Raw genomic sequence first — 15,533 nt, 5'->3', positions numbered from 1 at the left:
CTGCCCTGCAAGGTCACGGTGCAGGGAGGGGTTGTCTTCTCCTTTCAAACCCGGCAGTGGAATTGGAACATGCAGTCAGATGTTGGAAAGAAATTGTAACTGACCTGATTTAAGATGTTCAAAAGGTGTCCAAAATGGCCTGGTTTATACTTGAAACTCTTTTAACAAAATCAGCGCCTGCCCTGAATGCAAGTGACGCATAATGTTACATGAAGGGAGGCATTGCATTCAGTCGACTTACTGGAAATCAGGAGATGCCAAATCACACATGTCCCAGTTTGCTTCTCTTTTTTTCTAAATGATCCAGAGTTGCAGGTTTCTGAAATGAAAGAGAGAGAGAGAGAAAACATTTTGGTGTAACCGATGTTGTTTGCTACTATATAATGCTAAGTTATAAAATTGCCCCTCAAATATCAACCACACATGCAGACCGCCATGTGTAAAAATATTTACTCACCCATAGATAGAAGTTATTGTTCAATTAGGGGTTGGTTTGGCTCTCTATATTTGTAGGAAGCAAACAATAGCTGCTGGTGCAAATAAATCCATCATTTCAGTGACTTAGCACAATACCAGTTTGTTTCTTACTCATGCAACAGACTGAAGCAGGGGTACTGGACAAGGGCTGCTTCCCCTCCACACAGCGATATAGGACCCATGCTTCTGGTATTTGAGAGCCCTGCCATCCCTTATGGCCTCATCCTCAATTGCATTGCCAATTGTGTTACTGCGCCTACAGTCCATTGGTGAGAACCAGTCCCATGACCTCTTCTAGATGGAAGTGGGGCAGGGATTCTTGGTTGGGGGTTGATAGCCACTCACCTCGCTGCGGAAGTTGACCCATGAGTTTGGTGGACTCTTAGCTGCCTGCTGCTGCAGAAGGATTAAAATATACTGCCATTTGTCTTTTAGCCTTGCTTTTTCCTTTGGTGAAGAGTGGTAAACCTTTGAATGAATATCATCATACCCTGTGTTGTTAGACAGGGTTAACAGCATGGATAGAATATTATTTTCCATTAAATAGCCTTATTTAGGATATGTGGAAGCATATCTGCTTATACATCCAAATGTCTAGGGTATGTGAAGCTGTGAATAGATACATTGTGGTCTCTTAAATTCATCACAGACTTATCTAAACATCCAAATTAGCCAAAGCAAGATGGATAAGAAAAAGGAAAAATGAATTGTTTTCACTTTCAATTGGTTTCATAAGGTTGACTGGTTGAAGGTGGTAAGTCTAAGGCAGAGAGAAAAATAGTGTAAGACTGTATTTGCTTTACTGTGTGTGGTTGTACATATCTGACGAGATTTTTGTTAAAGGTGAACTCTTCCTAAAAAGCAAAGCCTTCCAGATTTTACGGGTACGGGCACACTATTGAATTAACGTCTATTTTGCTTTGAAGCCTATTTCCCTCTTGATCTGTTTGCCTTTTCAATTCACGTCTAGTCTTTCTGTGTGAAAGACTTTTGTATATTGTGAAAGTTTTTGTATACTGTACATCTTTTGCATTGTTTTATGCACCACCCACCACCCCGCACCTGATAGGAGCAAGTCTAGAGAACGTTGTTATAGCCCGTACCTCAGTTCTCAGTTCCTGATTGGACCAAAAATGGATCTTACCGTCCTGTGAGAAATTGGGCTGTTACTCTTGAGAGTGTGAAATAAGAGATTCAAAATCTGTGACGTTCAATTGTGGGCCATAGTGGCTTGTGTGCTAGTGGAGGACTCTGATGACAGAAAGCAGCCCAACAGAGAGAGACCATGTGATCCCTGAAGATCCATGAGGTGGGTTTAGTTTTCATCTGGACAGGCTGTATTTCACATGTTCCATCTTTGAGATTTTCTGTTAACTTCCTAAAACCTTTCCTCTTCCCTCATCTGATTTGATTTATCTTGAGTTGATTTGTTTTTCCTTAGGTCTAAAGTGTCTTGAACAACAGACATCAGTGAACTACCAAAGTAGACAGAAAAATGATCCCTTGACAACTTTTGGTTTTATACTGTATCTAGTATCCCTCGCTCACAGCCCATGATACATAATCAATAAATCTGTGTTAAAAATGTGTTAAATAATAATGTTGAGTCACCAAGTAATTATTACTTCTTGCCATGTATAATTTCAGCCTTCATCAAGCTTAGTTATTTTGTATTTTGAAAATCTCAAATTTATGCATCTGCATTTGTATAAAACAAGCAATTTACTGATATTCCACTGGAGAACAACCCATACACACCTTCCAGTGTTTGTTTCCTGTCATAACCTACTTGTTTGCTCAGCTTCAGAAATGCAACTTTGGAAATTCAAGTCTTCATTAAGGGTGATAGACTAACCTAGTTAGCACATCAAAAGGGATATGTAAATAAAAATAGAATATCAAGAATTTTTTGTAAGAAGGACAGTTAAAGGAGTCTGTGATGATTTAGACGCGGATCCATCTCTCTTAATGATGCTAGAGGATGGGTGCGAGAGTTTCTTAGAGGAGTTGAAACAAAATCAAATAATATATTTTCTAGACATATTTTTATATAACAGGTAGAAATGACTAATAATTATAATTTGGTTTTTTCCTCTGCCTGTATTGATGATAGATGGATCACTTCATCTGATTTCTAAGATCTTTTTCCTGGTGGCCACATCAATATTTGAACTTATTGAAAAAAATGTTATTAGTATGCATTTAGAATAGTCAACTTCATAGCAGTCCATTAAATAGTAAATGCAAACAGAAAGGACATTGTTGGGGGGGAGGGGGGGAGGGAGAAGGGAGGGAGGTTTTGGTGATGGGGAGCAATAATCAGCTACAATGTATATCGACAAAATAAAATAAAAATAAATAAATAAAAAAAATAAAAAATAAAAAAAAATAAAAAACAAACAAAAAAAATAAAATAAAAAATAAATAAAAAATAAAAAATAAAAAAAATAAAAAATAAAAAATAAAAAAAAAATAGTAAATGAGAACACTGGGAATTGGGGGGAGGAGATCTGGAGATATTTATTGTTGCAGGAGATCTGGAGATATTTATTGTTGCAGCAGATCAGGTTGTCCACCCAACTATCTAGGTTCTAAGTAGCTGCAAACAGGAGCATTGTGATCTCTTAAACTCTTCACAGACTTTTCTAAACATCCAAATGCATATCGTAGTTTCCACAATTCAAACCACTTAGTGATTGTCTAAGTGTTCTTAGTTATCTGGAAAGGAATTATTGGTGTTTTTTACTAGAGATGATCAAGTCCCTCTTGGTAGTAGCCCACCCCTAATCTCTGGCCAATTGTGATGACCAGGCTCACACCCACCCTAGGGCCTGTCCCTTAGGCCCCAGACCTGTCAACAAGGTCTTAGTCTGGCAGCCAGATGAGCCATCCAGTCCTCTTCTAGGTCAAGGGCTCTGCATTGCTCTTGCAAGTCCCATGGTCTGCGAACCTACCTGAGTCCATGCCTTTGTCATACTCTCTGTCGATCCTGTAGCAGCATCCTCACTCTAACTTTGCCTGCAGTAAGCACAAATCCGTTCTCCATGGTGTGAGACTGATCTCCATGACAAGAAAAAGAAGCACGCCTGTGAAGGACCCTTCTGCACTTCTGCAGTTGCATGAATATACCATGCTTTCTCATGATACCCTCTTCTTAGAATACTTTTCCTCTTCAGCCTGCTTACCTCCTCTTATGGATCCAGTGACCCAGCTGAGGCTCATGTACTTCAGAACATCTTGATCAGTCCAGACTAGGCCAGATGTCCCTCCTTTGTGAGTCACTGTAACTTAACAAAGCATTGGAAATAGGTTGGGGATGACATTCCATTGACCTTTCCAGATGTGCTTTTCCACAGAATATTTGTAGCCTTTAGTCAAAGCATATGTGGGGATTTCCTCAAGTGCTGCTAAAAATTTAAGGGCATCAAAATTGATACCTACTCATATTCTTTGATATCCATGGGCAACAGAAACATAATGGAAGAGAAGTTTAATTCAAATCACAGTTGGACCTATCTTATGGAGTGCTCCAAAAAGAGAATTGACTCTTGAAAGACATGATGATGATGATGATGATGATGGTGTTCATGACAATAGTATCAATTACGAGGAATATGACCATTTATTGCATTCTTCCTAAGGACTAGTATTCTTCTAAGAATTTTACTGCCACCTTTATGTCATAGTCATGATAACCTTTTCAGGTAAATGTCTTCATTGTCTCCACTTTGTCAATGAAAAAGCCAAGGCAAATCAAGGCAGGAAGAATGAGTCCTTCGCAGGACATCTCCACATGAAGAGTCCGGCAGCCTGGGCCACATTGAGCAAAGTATGGAGGGGACAATGATTCAGACACAGCGTGAGGCGTGACCATCCCTGCAGTAGATTGCCTCTGTAGCTGGGTCACTAGTGGTCTCTCAGGGCTTTGCTGAGGAAACTCCTCTAATTGGGCTGGAACTGGGCATTGGAAGGCCATAGAGAGAGGGAGCTTGACATGTCAGTTGTGCAGCAAGGAGTACATAGACCTTAGCCCAAGGACAGAAGAGCCATAGTCTCCACTGAAGGAGAAAGATGGTGACAACACCAAGCTGCAGAAAAGCAGGTAGCATTCTGGTTACATGCTCCTTGCCATTGCATACCTTCCAGCCACTCTTGGAAAGCACCTGTGGAGGAAAGGATCTCAGGAGGAGGCAGGACAAGCAGGAAGGGCTTCACAGCATCAGTATTTGTGGTGCTCTGACAGATGTGAATCCTCTAGGTAAGACGGGGATTAGCGGAGACGAATAACAAGTTTCATTGTTGAAGGGACCGCACTTTACAGCACTGTGCTGGACACATGGCTTGTGTGAGTGGAGAAGCAGATGAATAGAATATTGGGCTAAAATGGACTTGAATAACAGAGGCATTCATTGTCTCAGTTAACATGAAGTCTGAAGGTAGACAGCGTTCTTTTGGTGTCTCAGTGGTGTCATGACTCTAGGTCAGCCTCTCTGTGAGCCCCTTGGCATTACCCTGATGGTTGTAAGATCGGGGCCTCAGCTCTAGGCCCCAAGATCTCACACGTAAGTAAGCATGCAGCACTGGAAGGGAGGGAAGGGACTTACATCCTCTCTCTTTCTCTCTCTCGCCATACACATTGCAAAGCTACACAACTACGCCAGTTGTAGAGTAAGGCAAATCATAATTAATGACAAAATGTTTCATTATTTTAGTTATACTAAGTTTCCATTTATATTGTCCAGGCTAGGGCTCAGACCCTTTAAACCCATTGTACAGACTGGGTCCCCAGACTCCTCACATGCAGGTCCATGCTAGGTAATTGGGAAAGATCCCAGCAACTATTGGCAGATGACATGAGTCCAGTCCTCAGCAGCAGCAGCTTACAGATCCAGTAGCTTGCAGGTCCGGCGGTGGCGGTGGCCTCGTGTAGGGTCCCCGGGGCACTAGCAGAAGCAGCAATAGCCTCCAGCAGTAGTGGCCTCCCCTCTCCCCTTCGGGGGCATCCCAGGGGTAGGGGGCCCCATGTATCAGAGCCACTCATCCTTTATACTTAAGTCTATAACCCAGGACACCTGGGTGCACATGCTCAATTACATTAGACAATAACCAAGGAACACCTGGGCGCACGTGGATATTTACATCAAATGCTCAGCAAGATTCTGAACATCTGAGGGGCCATGAGCATTTTCCTATATTTTCCCAACACATACACACACATGCATAAATACATATACTTACATAGCTATATAGTGTATTAATGTATACCTATATAAATAGTTATGTTGTATTTAATTATATTATTAATTATTATATGAGTAAATATGAAAAATATTTCCCAGAGGTCCCCGCATAGCCAACCAGGGTCCTGGGGTTCTTGCAAATTCCAGTCTCTTCCACAATGATTGTGCACATTGATGCCCAAACTAAATTACACAGACCTTATTATTCGGCAGCCAGAAAGGGAGTGGGGCGGCTCCATGATAAACCACAATAGCTCCCAACCACATACTACTTGCTTAGTCTTCACAACCACTTAAAAGGTAAGTATTATTTCTCACATTATGTAGGTGAGAAAACAGGCTTGAGATGTTCAGTACCTTGACCAAGGTCACACAGACCTTGTAGCATGGCTGGGAACCGGACCTAGGCTGCAGACTCCAAAGTCTTTGTGCTCAGCTTTAAACTATAGCTTGACCCTGATCCTAGCCACCTGGGCCCCACCTGGCACCTGTACATATCTGCCACTATATTCTCATGGCCAGTGTATTGGCTTTATCTGTTTATGTGGATGTCTCTTCTGCTTGACTGTGAGCCCGCTCAGAACGGTGACCCTGATGTATTCATTCCTATAGCCCCTGCATCAAGAACTGCTGTGCAGCTTTTGCTCGGTAAATGCTTGTTAATTGACTAAGTAAATGATGAATGAATATTCCCAAAATGTAGTCTTGGGATTTGTACATTTGCCCATTAGATACTTCTCCTGAAACTAACCAGCTTCTCCATGGGTTTCTGGCAGTCACCGCCTCCTTTGTTCATTATCGAAATAATTCCTTTACCTTGTATGGAAATCACTTCTTGATATTTGTGTTCCTAAACAGCTACCCATGCTTTTACTAAAGAAAATTGAATGTTCCTCAGAATTTTCAGCTAGGGTAGTTCCCTCTTGGCTCGTCAAGGGATTCCAGATGTTTATGGCTGTTTAATGACCCACTCTTTCCCAGCCTGGTTCCAAGGACTATCAGCTGGAAAAAGTTGATTGCTCTTGAGGTGGGCACAGTTCTAAGATGTCCACCAAGGTTCAGGTCATCACTAGGTGCCCACAGCCTATTCAATCCCGAGGATGGACTACAAAGGGGTCTTGCTTTTGTAATTAGGTCATGTTGTATAAGACAGTTGACTTTAAGAAAAGGAGATTCTCTGGGTGGGTTTGACCTAATCGCACCAGCCCTTTAAACCTGGGTCTCAAAATCAGAAACAAAGGAAGTAAAACATTCAATTCCAAGCTAGAGAGATTCGACACAAGGTAAATTCTCCATTGCTGGTTGTGAAAATGGAGGGCTGTGTGGCTAACAATGCTGATGGCATCTAAGTGTTGAGAGCAATCCTGGACTGACAGCCAGTGAGGAAACTAGAACTCCAGTCCTACAACCAAAAGGAATTGAATTCAGCTGACACCCTGAGTGAACCTGAAATGCGATTATTCCTCAGAACCTCCAGAAGTAAAGTATCCCTGCAGAAATTTTGATGATGCCTTGTTAAACCCTGAACAGAGAACTCAGCCATGCCTGAACTTTGCAAAACCTATAAACTGTTAGCTAAAACACTGGATGTTGTTTTAAGCTGCTAAATTTGTGGAAATTAGTTATGCAGTAATAGAAAACAAATACTTTTTTAATTGGTCATGGATATATAATACAAGCTGAATTAGGAAAGTTTTTGAAAGAAAATCATATTTTTCTGGCAGTACACATTACATCAAAAGTTTAATAAGTATAGCTTTGTTTATTTTTCATGCATATACACATGCATTTTGACTTATAAATTAATCTGTAGCTTTGATTCTAAGAAGTGGATGAACTTGATTGTGAAGTAGAGTGATGGTTCACTGTAGAATAAGGACAACTAAATAAATCAATCGTCTTTAGCCTCATCATTTTATAATATAGTAGTCAAGACTCCTACTGGAGTTATATATATTTTAAAAGACAAAGTGTAATAAATATAAAAATTTGCCTGCTCCACATAAAGGGATGCTCTTTCTTTTCCACAGATGAACTATTGAATTTCTTGCAAAAAGAAGTGTCCACAGAAGTCTGCTATATGTTGGAGAGAGGGATGGAAAAAGAATAAATGTTATAAATGTTATTAAAGGTCATTCTCTTTATTAACTAACATTTGTGAGCCCAAATGCCAACATTTCTATAAATAGAGTCTAAAAATATTCTCCCCATGTACAACAAATTCAGGCTTATCTTAGAGGAAATGTCAATTTCTGGTTAAATTAGTTAGTGGTATTTAGTAAGAAACATAAGTCAACTAGTCATGTTTTTGTCAGAATGAAATATATTTATTTAAAAGCATGATTAATGAATTTTCTTAAGGAAATAAATCATATAATAATATTTTTTCCCAAAAATAAGACACTTTGTACATTTTTCATTATCCTGCTGGATATGATTTTTAAGCAAACAGTTACGTTTATTCTTTTTAAATAAAGAAGGAATAAATTTGCCAAAATATTTTTAGAAACCAGATGTCTTAAATATTGAAATAACTACTTTTTAACTTATTTTTCAAATAAAGGGTTTTTTAATTTATTTTTATTTTTATTCTGTAGATATGTCTATACATACACACATTGCCAAACACAGTCATTTAACCAAAGGTAAAAACCATCCCTAAGGATTTTAGATCCTTACCACAGTGAATACATGCTTGCTGCCTTGGAAAAAAGAAAAGTTAGATTAGTTTTAAATCATTTTTGACTTTTTAAATAATTTTACTTTTTCATCAAATATAGTTTTTATTTTAAAATTAGAAAGAGAATAGCTGTTAGTTCCCCTGCTAGGAAATAATCATTTCTCGTGCGGCTAAATTATTGTTCTTCCAACAAATTTGTACTGATTTATTTAAACATGACCATTGGTTTATTAGATTGGTATTCAGAATTATTATTGCAGTAGTTATTTCCAAAGTCTTTTAGAATGTCTGCTTCATTGTAAAAACTGGAAAAAAGAAAAAAGTAGAGGGACTCTAGATGTATTTTTGGAGATGTTTATCCACATTGCCAATTTTGTTTTAAGAAAAAAAAAGTTTTTCTGTCTTTCTTTCTTTCCAATCTAAATTTCACAGCAGAAACCTCCCTCACAAATATTCCTAATTTTAAGTCCCTTATGAACCATTGTTATTGTCTTCATCCCTGCACAACCATCTTTCACATTATCTCTGTTTTTTTTTTTTTTTTTTCCAATTTCCTAACCTTTATAAGCATGCCTTTTAATTCTGAGATTATTCCTCTAGGATTTTCTAATATAGTTTTTCCTTTTTCCTGCATAAATTAGGAGGAATATTCTAGAATACTTTCTGGGACCTCAAGATGCTCCCCCATGCCTCCCAGCTCCATCAAATTTCTGCTCAGATTTCCATTCATCTCTTTCTCCTCCAGAAACAGCAGGAACATTTACAGCCATTGCTCCTCTAACACTGCACTTCTCCCCTGATCCTCTTTTTCCTCCCAATCCTCAGCCCTCTGAGTCTTCCTCATCAGCCTACAGCTCAAGGCCACCATAGCAAGCCATCTTATATACCCCAGGTTCCTTAACACTCCTAATCCTGAAGCCAAATTTACAGCCTGTGTTAAAACTGGGACCTCGTCCTCACCTGCATTAAGACTTGACTGAGCCTTCTCAACCACTAGAAGTAGGTGTCTGTCCCTCCTGTCTTTCCTCTACTAGTCTGTAAGTAATTCCTCCAGGGTAGGGACTATGAGTATAAACCAAAACAGTGGCCAGTGCATATTAACTGTTTAATCAATGCTGAATGAATAAATGCATGAAAGAATATACAGTAGTTTTATTATTCTTGTCTCATTGCTATTGTTGGCCTTGATATCTTCCAGATGCATATTATATTTCTATTTTATATATTATATCTATTTTGCTATATTATATACGTATGTATTATATATTTATACATAACATATTATATTGCATATAATTATTATATTTATGCTTATATAATTAGTATATTATATTACGTATATATTACTTAGACCTTGTCAGATCAGAATATTACATTTCAATATTCATTCTAATTTTCATGAAAATGTCTGCTTGTTAAAATGGTACCCTGGATTCCAGGGCACTGCAGTTGGTTTGATGTACTCTGTATGTGAAACTATGGTTCACTTAGTCTCATTTTTTTCACTCTGATCTTAAGAAGATCACAATAACAGTGACTGCAATAGTAATAATTTTAACAATAATAATAATAATGGCAGTATTTATTGAGCAATTTCCATTGACAGGCACAGCATTAAATGGTTTACGTAGATGATGCCATGTACTCCTAATTAACCTTTTGAGTCGAATCTTATTTTTTCATTTTGTAGATGAGTACAATGTGATATAGGAAAGAAAAGTCACTGTCCCCAAGTCCAATGATGTCTAGACATTGATTTTTGAACCCAGGCATCTTTCCTTCTCAAGCACATGCATTAAAATGCCAAACCACAGTGCTGTCATTCAGTTTTAAAATGGTATTTTGAATCATGTTGTAAACAACTGTATTAGTCTGTTTCTGTTGCTCATAACAGAATACCTGAAACTGGGTAATTTATAAGAAATGATAATTGTTGCTTACAGTTTCAGAGGCTGGGAAGTCCAATGTCCAGGGAATACATCTGGTGAGGGCCTTGTTCTTGGTTGTGACTCTGCAGCAAACAGGGTATTACATGGTGGATGCCTTGCTCAGGAAAGAGCTAACTTTCTCACTCCCTCTCCTTATAAAGCTGTCATAACAATGCCCATGACCAGCCATTAAACTATCAATAGATTAATCCATTCATGCAGGTACAGTCCTCACAATCTAATCACATCTTAAAAGCCCAGACTTTCAATAACCATAATAGGATTTCTCCCCCTCTTAACACTGTCACTGTGGGGATTAAGTTCCAATCATGAACCTTTGGGGAACACATTCAACCCATAGCAACAACCATCTAAATGTTTCCAGGCCACTTTTATCCTAGGGATGCAAATATTTTTAAACTGATTTTCTGCTTCTTTCCATCTTTATTCACTACAGTGTTATAGGTATTTTTGATTCTTCATCTGAATATGTTTCTGAGATTCATTCTCACACAAATGAGGCAAAGAGTATTAATAGTATGTTATCATTATTATTTAACACATTCATAGTAACTTCAGTATTGTCTTGCAGATTGCCAGGGAACAATTTATGCTAATATTTATGTCTATAACATACTAGTTATCATATTAAACACATTGTTCTAAATTTATATGGGAATAATAGTCAACTTTCCTAAGAATTTGATGTCGGGTCTTAAAAAGTTTGAAGACTTAATGCTTATAATAATTTGACATATTTCTTATATATGTGACTATATCTTAACACTTGTCTATCAATTTTGAAGCTGGCTTCTTTCAAAATCATTTTATTTCAAAAGAAACCATTACATTTATATCTAAAAATAACTGATATACCAAATTTTATTTACAGATATTACAATATAAAACAGATGTTTTAGGAAAACTAATTCTAATGAATTTTGAAATTTAATATTCTGATGAGTAGAAAACTGAAAATCTTAAAAAATTTAATTAGTCTAGAAGATTATATTTTCTCCTGTCTTTATAGCATTTACCTTACTCATATATCTGAAAGAGGAAGTTTGTAGTTCTGTAAACTATAGCTAAATTTCATCATTGTGTTTTTATGGTATTGCCTAGCTTATCCTTGGAAAATATTCTTCATTTCTCTGAATTCCTTTCATCTATGAAAATGAGGATAATGCTCTCCCATAATTTTGCCGTAACTAGCAAATTATATAAATATATATATATAAATATATATATATATATATATTTCCTTCTTGATGACTATACAGAGAATCTTTCCATTGAAGTCTCTTTACTAATTTTTCTACAAAAGATTATAAAACAGTTCCTCTCACTATGGGCTAAAAAGATGTATCAAGATACCACTACATTGGTCTCCATAATATAAAGTAGACAACCACATGGAAATTGACAGGATGAAATGGAAGAAAGCTTAAGTCAATTTTCCTTTCACACAGGGCAACGTAATATGTCTCGGGACCCACTGCTGGAGCTGATGATGGCACTTTTGATATTGTGTGGTGGTAAAAAGAAGAGCACTAGTGCAGTGATAACATGTGTATGGCAGGAAACACACAATAAGTTAAGATGTAGAAGCCAGTGACTCTTTGAAAAGATATTATTCCAACAGGAAACAGCAGGAGATGGATACATTGACCAAAATGTGCATGCTCATCCCTCTCCTGGTATGTATAAATGTATAAAAATGATAAGTAGAAGGGTCTGTTGATGAAGGCACTTGTGTGTTCCTCACGTCTATTCTGCCTTCTTTTAGATGCTGAGGGTTCACAAACTTTTACCAAGTTGTGTGTTCATAATTGTTTGGTTTTTAAAATTGTCATTATAAAGGACTGGAAATGAGTGATATTTCAACTGACAAAATAACAATGAGCATTTGACCTACTTTAGGGGAATAAACTTCAACACTGGGACGACTACAGCTTGCTGAACACGATGAACATTATTCCAAGTGATCAGATTATTGAAGTTGGAAAGGAAGTGGAGGTATAGCAGAAAGACTTGTAGTGAGTGTGAGAAGATCATGGACTTGGCACCAACACACTGAAGGTGTGACTTGGGGCAAACCATCTGGGTTTCTGTGCCTCAGTTTTCTCACCTATAAGAGAGGATTACTTAGGTTTGTTCCAGCTCTCCACTTTTGTGCTCTTTATCTCATTTCAACCTCTTATTATAGGCAGTAATTCATATCTAAGTGTTTTAATATAGAGGCATTACCTGAGTTTCAGTAACAAATCAAAGTAATTAAATAACGATGAGATTTGGTGTTTCAAAGGAAGAGAGAATAGATACCTATATATTTATTTAAATATTTTTCAATACAGGAATCTTCTGTTAGGTCAGGACATGGACTTTATAACTGGGAAAACACAGTTTAAAAGAAGTTTATCAGTGTGTATATTGTAAACTGCCTCAGAGGGTCTAAATGTTTTCTACTTTGACGAAAAACTGAAATAAAGATGGAGAACTGGAATAGAGTGGCTCACACACGGAGATCACTTGGAGCGTGTCTATTAAGACTGGCAGGTTCTATTAAAACCATATATGCTTATGAAGTACTTCCAAGGCCCAACATGTCAGTCAGCAGTCCTTGTCCTTCAGAGGTGCATATGAAGTGGCTCCTGCCCTCCAGGGGTTTATTATCAAGCACAGAGAGGCATACGAACAGGTGAAACATGGTAAAATATGTTGGAGCTGTGAAGAGGTTCCAGGGATGGTTTCGCAGAGGGATATTTCTGTGTCAAAGGTGTGAAGTATTGGCAGGGAGAAAAAATGGGGTAAAGGCATATTACCATTTGCCCAGGGGTAAAATACAAAGTCAAAAAAACAAGCATCAATGTGGGATTAGTGTGGTTGGAATACACACCCATGAGTAGACTGGTGTTGGGTAGAGGGGAGACTGAAGCACTTCTGTTTGGTGAGTGGCCTTAGCCATCAAGCCAGAGACTTTGGCTTTCATTGAGGGGCAGTAGAATATCAAAGAGAATGGGTGGAACCCACAGAGGTGGTCAGTACCACAAGTTAGGGATGGTAACCCTAGTCCAGGAGTTAGGTCATAAAAACTTAAACCAAGATAGTGAGCACTTACAGAATCTTCAGAGTTAGAGTTGAGAGGATCTGGAGACTCACTTGTGTCAAAGGACACAGGATAGGATTGGGAAACTATTACTTTATTTCAAAAAAAAATTGATGCATTTGGTAGGCTAAACCAATGCTGTGAGCTTAGTATTACCCATTTTCAACAAGAACCCTTTGATTTTGTTCTTTATTTCATCGTATGTGAATGTATTCTAATTCCCTTTTATCCAGGAGAAACTAGCATGGAATTTTAAATTTAAGAGATTGCTGTGTTAGCAGCAGGCAGCAAAGATGTTGTCTAATTTGTTGACAGTAAAGCTGTATTCATGAGCCCCAGTCTTCTCGAACATCTGTTTGTTTAGTACCTCAAGAGCTGAGGAAGTTTAAAAATTGTCACACATTGTTGCTTAGTCCTGTGTACTTATTTGAGAATGTAACCCTCAGCAGGATTTTATTGAAAAGATCTATCCAGGGAATTGACAGCCAACTTTATTCAAAATTTAGCCATTAACCTAAACGTGAATGATGGTGTCCACCTGGTGAGAACCCACTGTCATTTTGATATGCCTCATTTGAGGTAAAGAGTTTAATTCTGTATTGCCTGTCATATAATAAATGCCCAAGAAATACTGAAGCTCTAATTTAGGGCGGTGATGTAGGGCAGTGGTTAAGACAATGGAGTTTGGAACCAGTGAGTTCTGAATTTGAGTCTCAGCTCTGTGTATTACCAACTGTATACAATTGGGAAATATGCTTCTGGTCTTCTAGAAATCCCACTTACCTACCTGTAAATTGGGGGAGAATAACACTTACCTTAAAGTTTGTTATAAGGATTAAATATGAAAGTGTGTTCAAGCAATTAGCACAGTGTTTGTCACTGAGAAGTATTCAATACATATGGCTGGATCTCTTCTTAATTAATTAAGGTCTATAGATATTACAATTCTGACTCACTTTTCTCATGCACAAGTATGTAGGGAATGTCCTGATTTGCATAGAGAGATATTATTTATTGAGTAATTTTGATGATATCACATTAACTAAAGACAGAGTATTCCAACCATTGCCAGTTTCTGCCAGGTAACACCACAGTAAAGCGGTGTTCTTAAATGTGTGAGTAATATATGTGTGATAATATAACTGTGGTATATTGAAATACCACTCTGTGTATGACACAGCCTTATCACCATGAAAACTATTTGCCCTCAGGTAGACAGTTGGTCAAGATCACTGTAATTTTGAGGTCTTTGCTCTGCTATTAATAAGCTTCATTAAATTCCCTTGTAACCTGGTAATAGAAAAGAATTTTATGGAAGAAATTAATGTGGGAATAGAGAAACTCCTCAATGTTACCTAAACACTGGAATTGTTAGCGTGTTTTTAAAGCCTCAGGGGTGTTTGAGGGATTATGGAAACTAATGGCATCCTGCAGGACTTGGGTCTAAAAGCTGGAGTCTGCCTATGGCCAAGTGGTGGGTGTTGGGTCAACCAGTCAAGGAAAAATGGATAGGAGCATGAGTTTGTGATATCCTCCACTATGAAAGGAAGGAATGCAAGATCTCTTTCATTCATTCACTTATTCATTCTTTCAACACATGTAAATCATGTATGTACTATGTGTCACGCAATGTTATAGACACTGGAAATACAGCTCTCGGTAAGAAAAGCAAATTGCCTGCCTTCAGGCAACTTACAGTCTTAATGCTACCTTAAGGATGTTACTTAGCAAAGATGACAACGAGATCTTGCACTGGTTAAAACTGCTCTCCTAAGTATCTATAACAAAATGTATGTTAAGCTAACCTTCAAGAGCACGGTAGAACACTTAATACTAAGATAAAACAGCAAGTGCAAGATCAAAATTCAAGGGAGGGAATTAAATTAGCTCGGTTCTAGTTAAATTATCCTTTGAGGTGGAGATACAGAGGTGTATTTTAAGCTTAAACCTGACCATTTCAAACAGTTATTATGTTTGGCTAATGAGCTAGCATTCCAGAGGAAGAAAATTTAATCAGAACTTAGTTTTGTATGCAATTCTTGGAGTCAGAACAAAGAAATAATAAACTAATGAAGAAATAAAGCTCTATAGAATGTTTGAAA

The 15,533-nt window shown here is 37.7% G+C and overlaps 1 protein-coding gene across 1 annotated transcript in view; it reads left to right on the top strand.

Annotated features, from left to right (window-relative positions):
- CTNND2 (catenin delta 2) overlaps nt 1-15,533 on the top strand; it is a 934,064-nt gene that overhangs the window by 346,148 nt on the left and 572,383 nt on the right. The window lies entirely within an intron of this gene.

This window comes from Cynocephalus volans, chromosome 2, assembly GCF_027409185.1.
Source record: "Cynocephalus volans isolate mCynVol1 chromosome 2, mCynVol1.pri, whole genome shotgun sequence".
Taxonomy (NCBI): domain Eukaryota; kingdom Metazoa; phylum Chordata; class Mammalia; order Dermoptera; family Cynocephalidae; genus Cynocephalus; species Cynocephalus volans.
The sequence above is the reverse complement of the archived record's forward strand: the minus strand, read 5'-3'. Positions and strand labels throughout refer to the sequence as shown.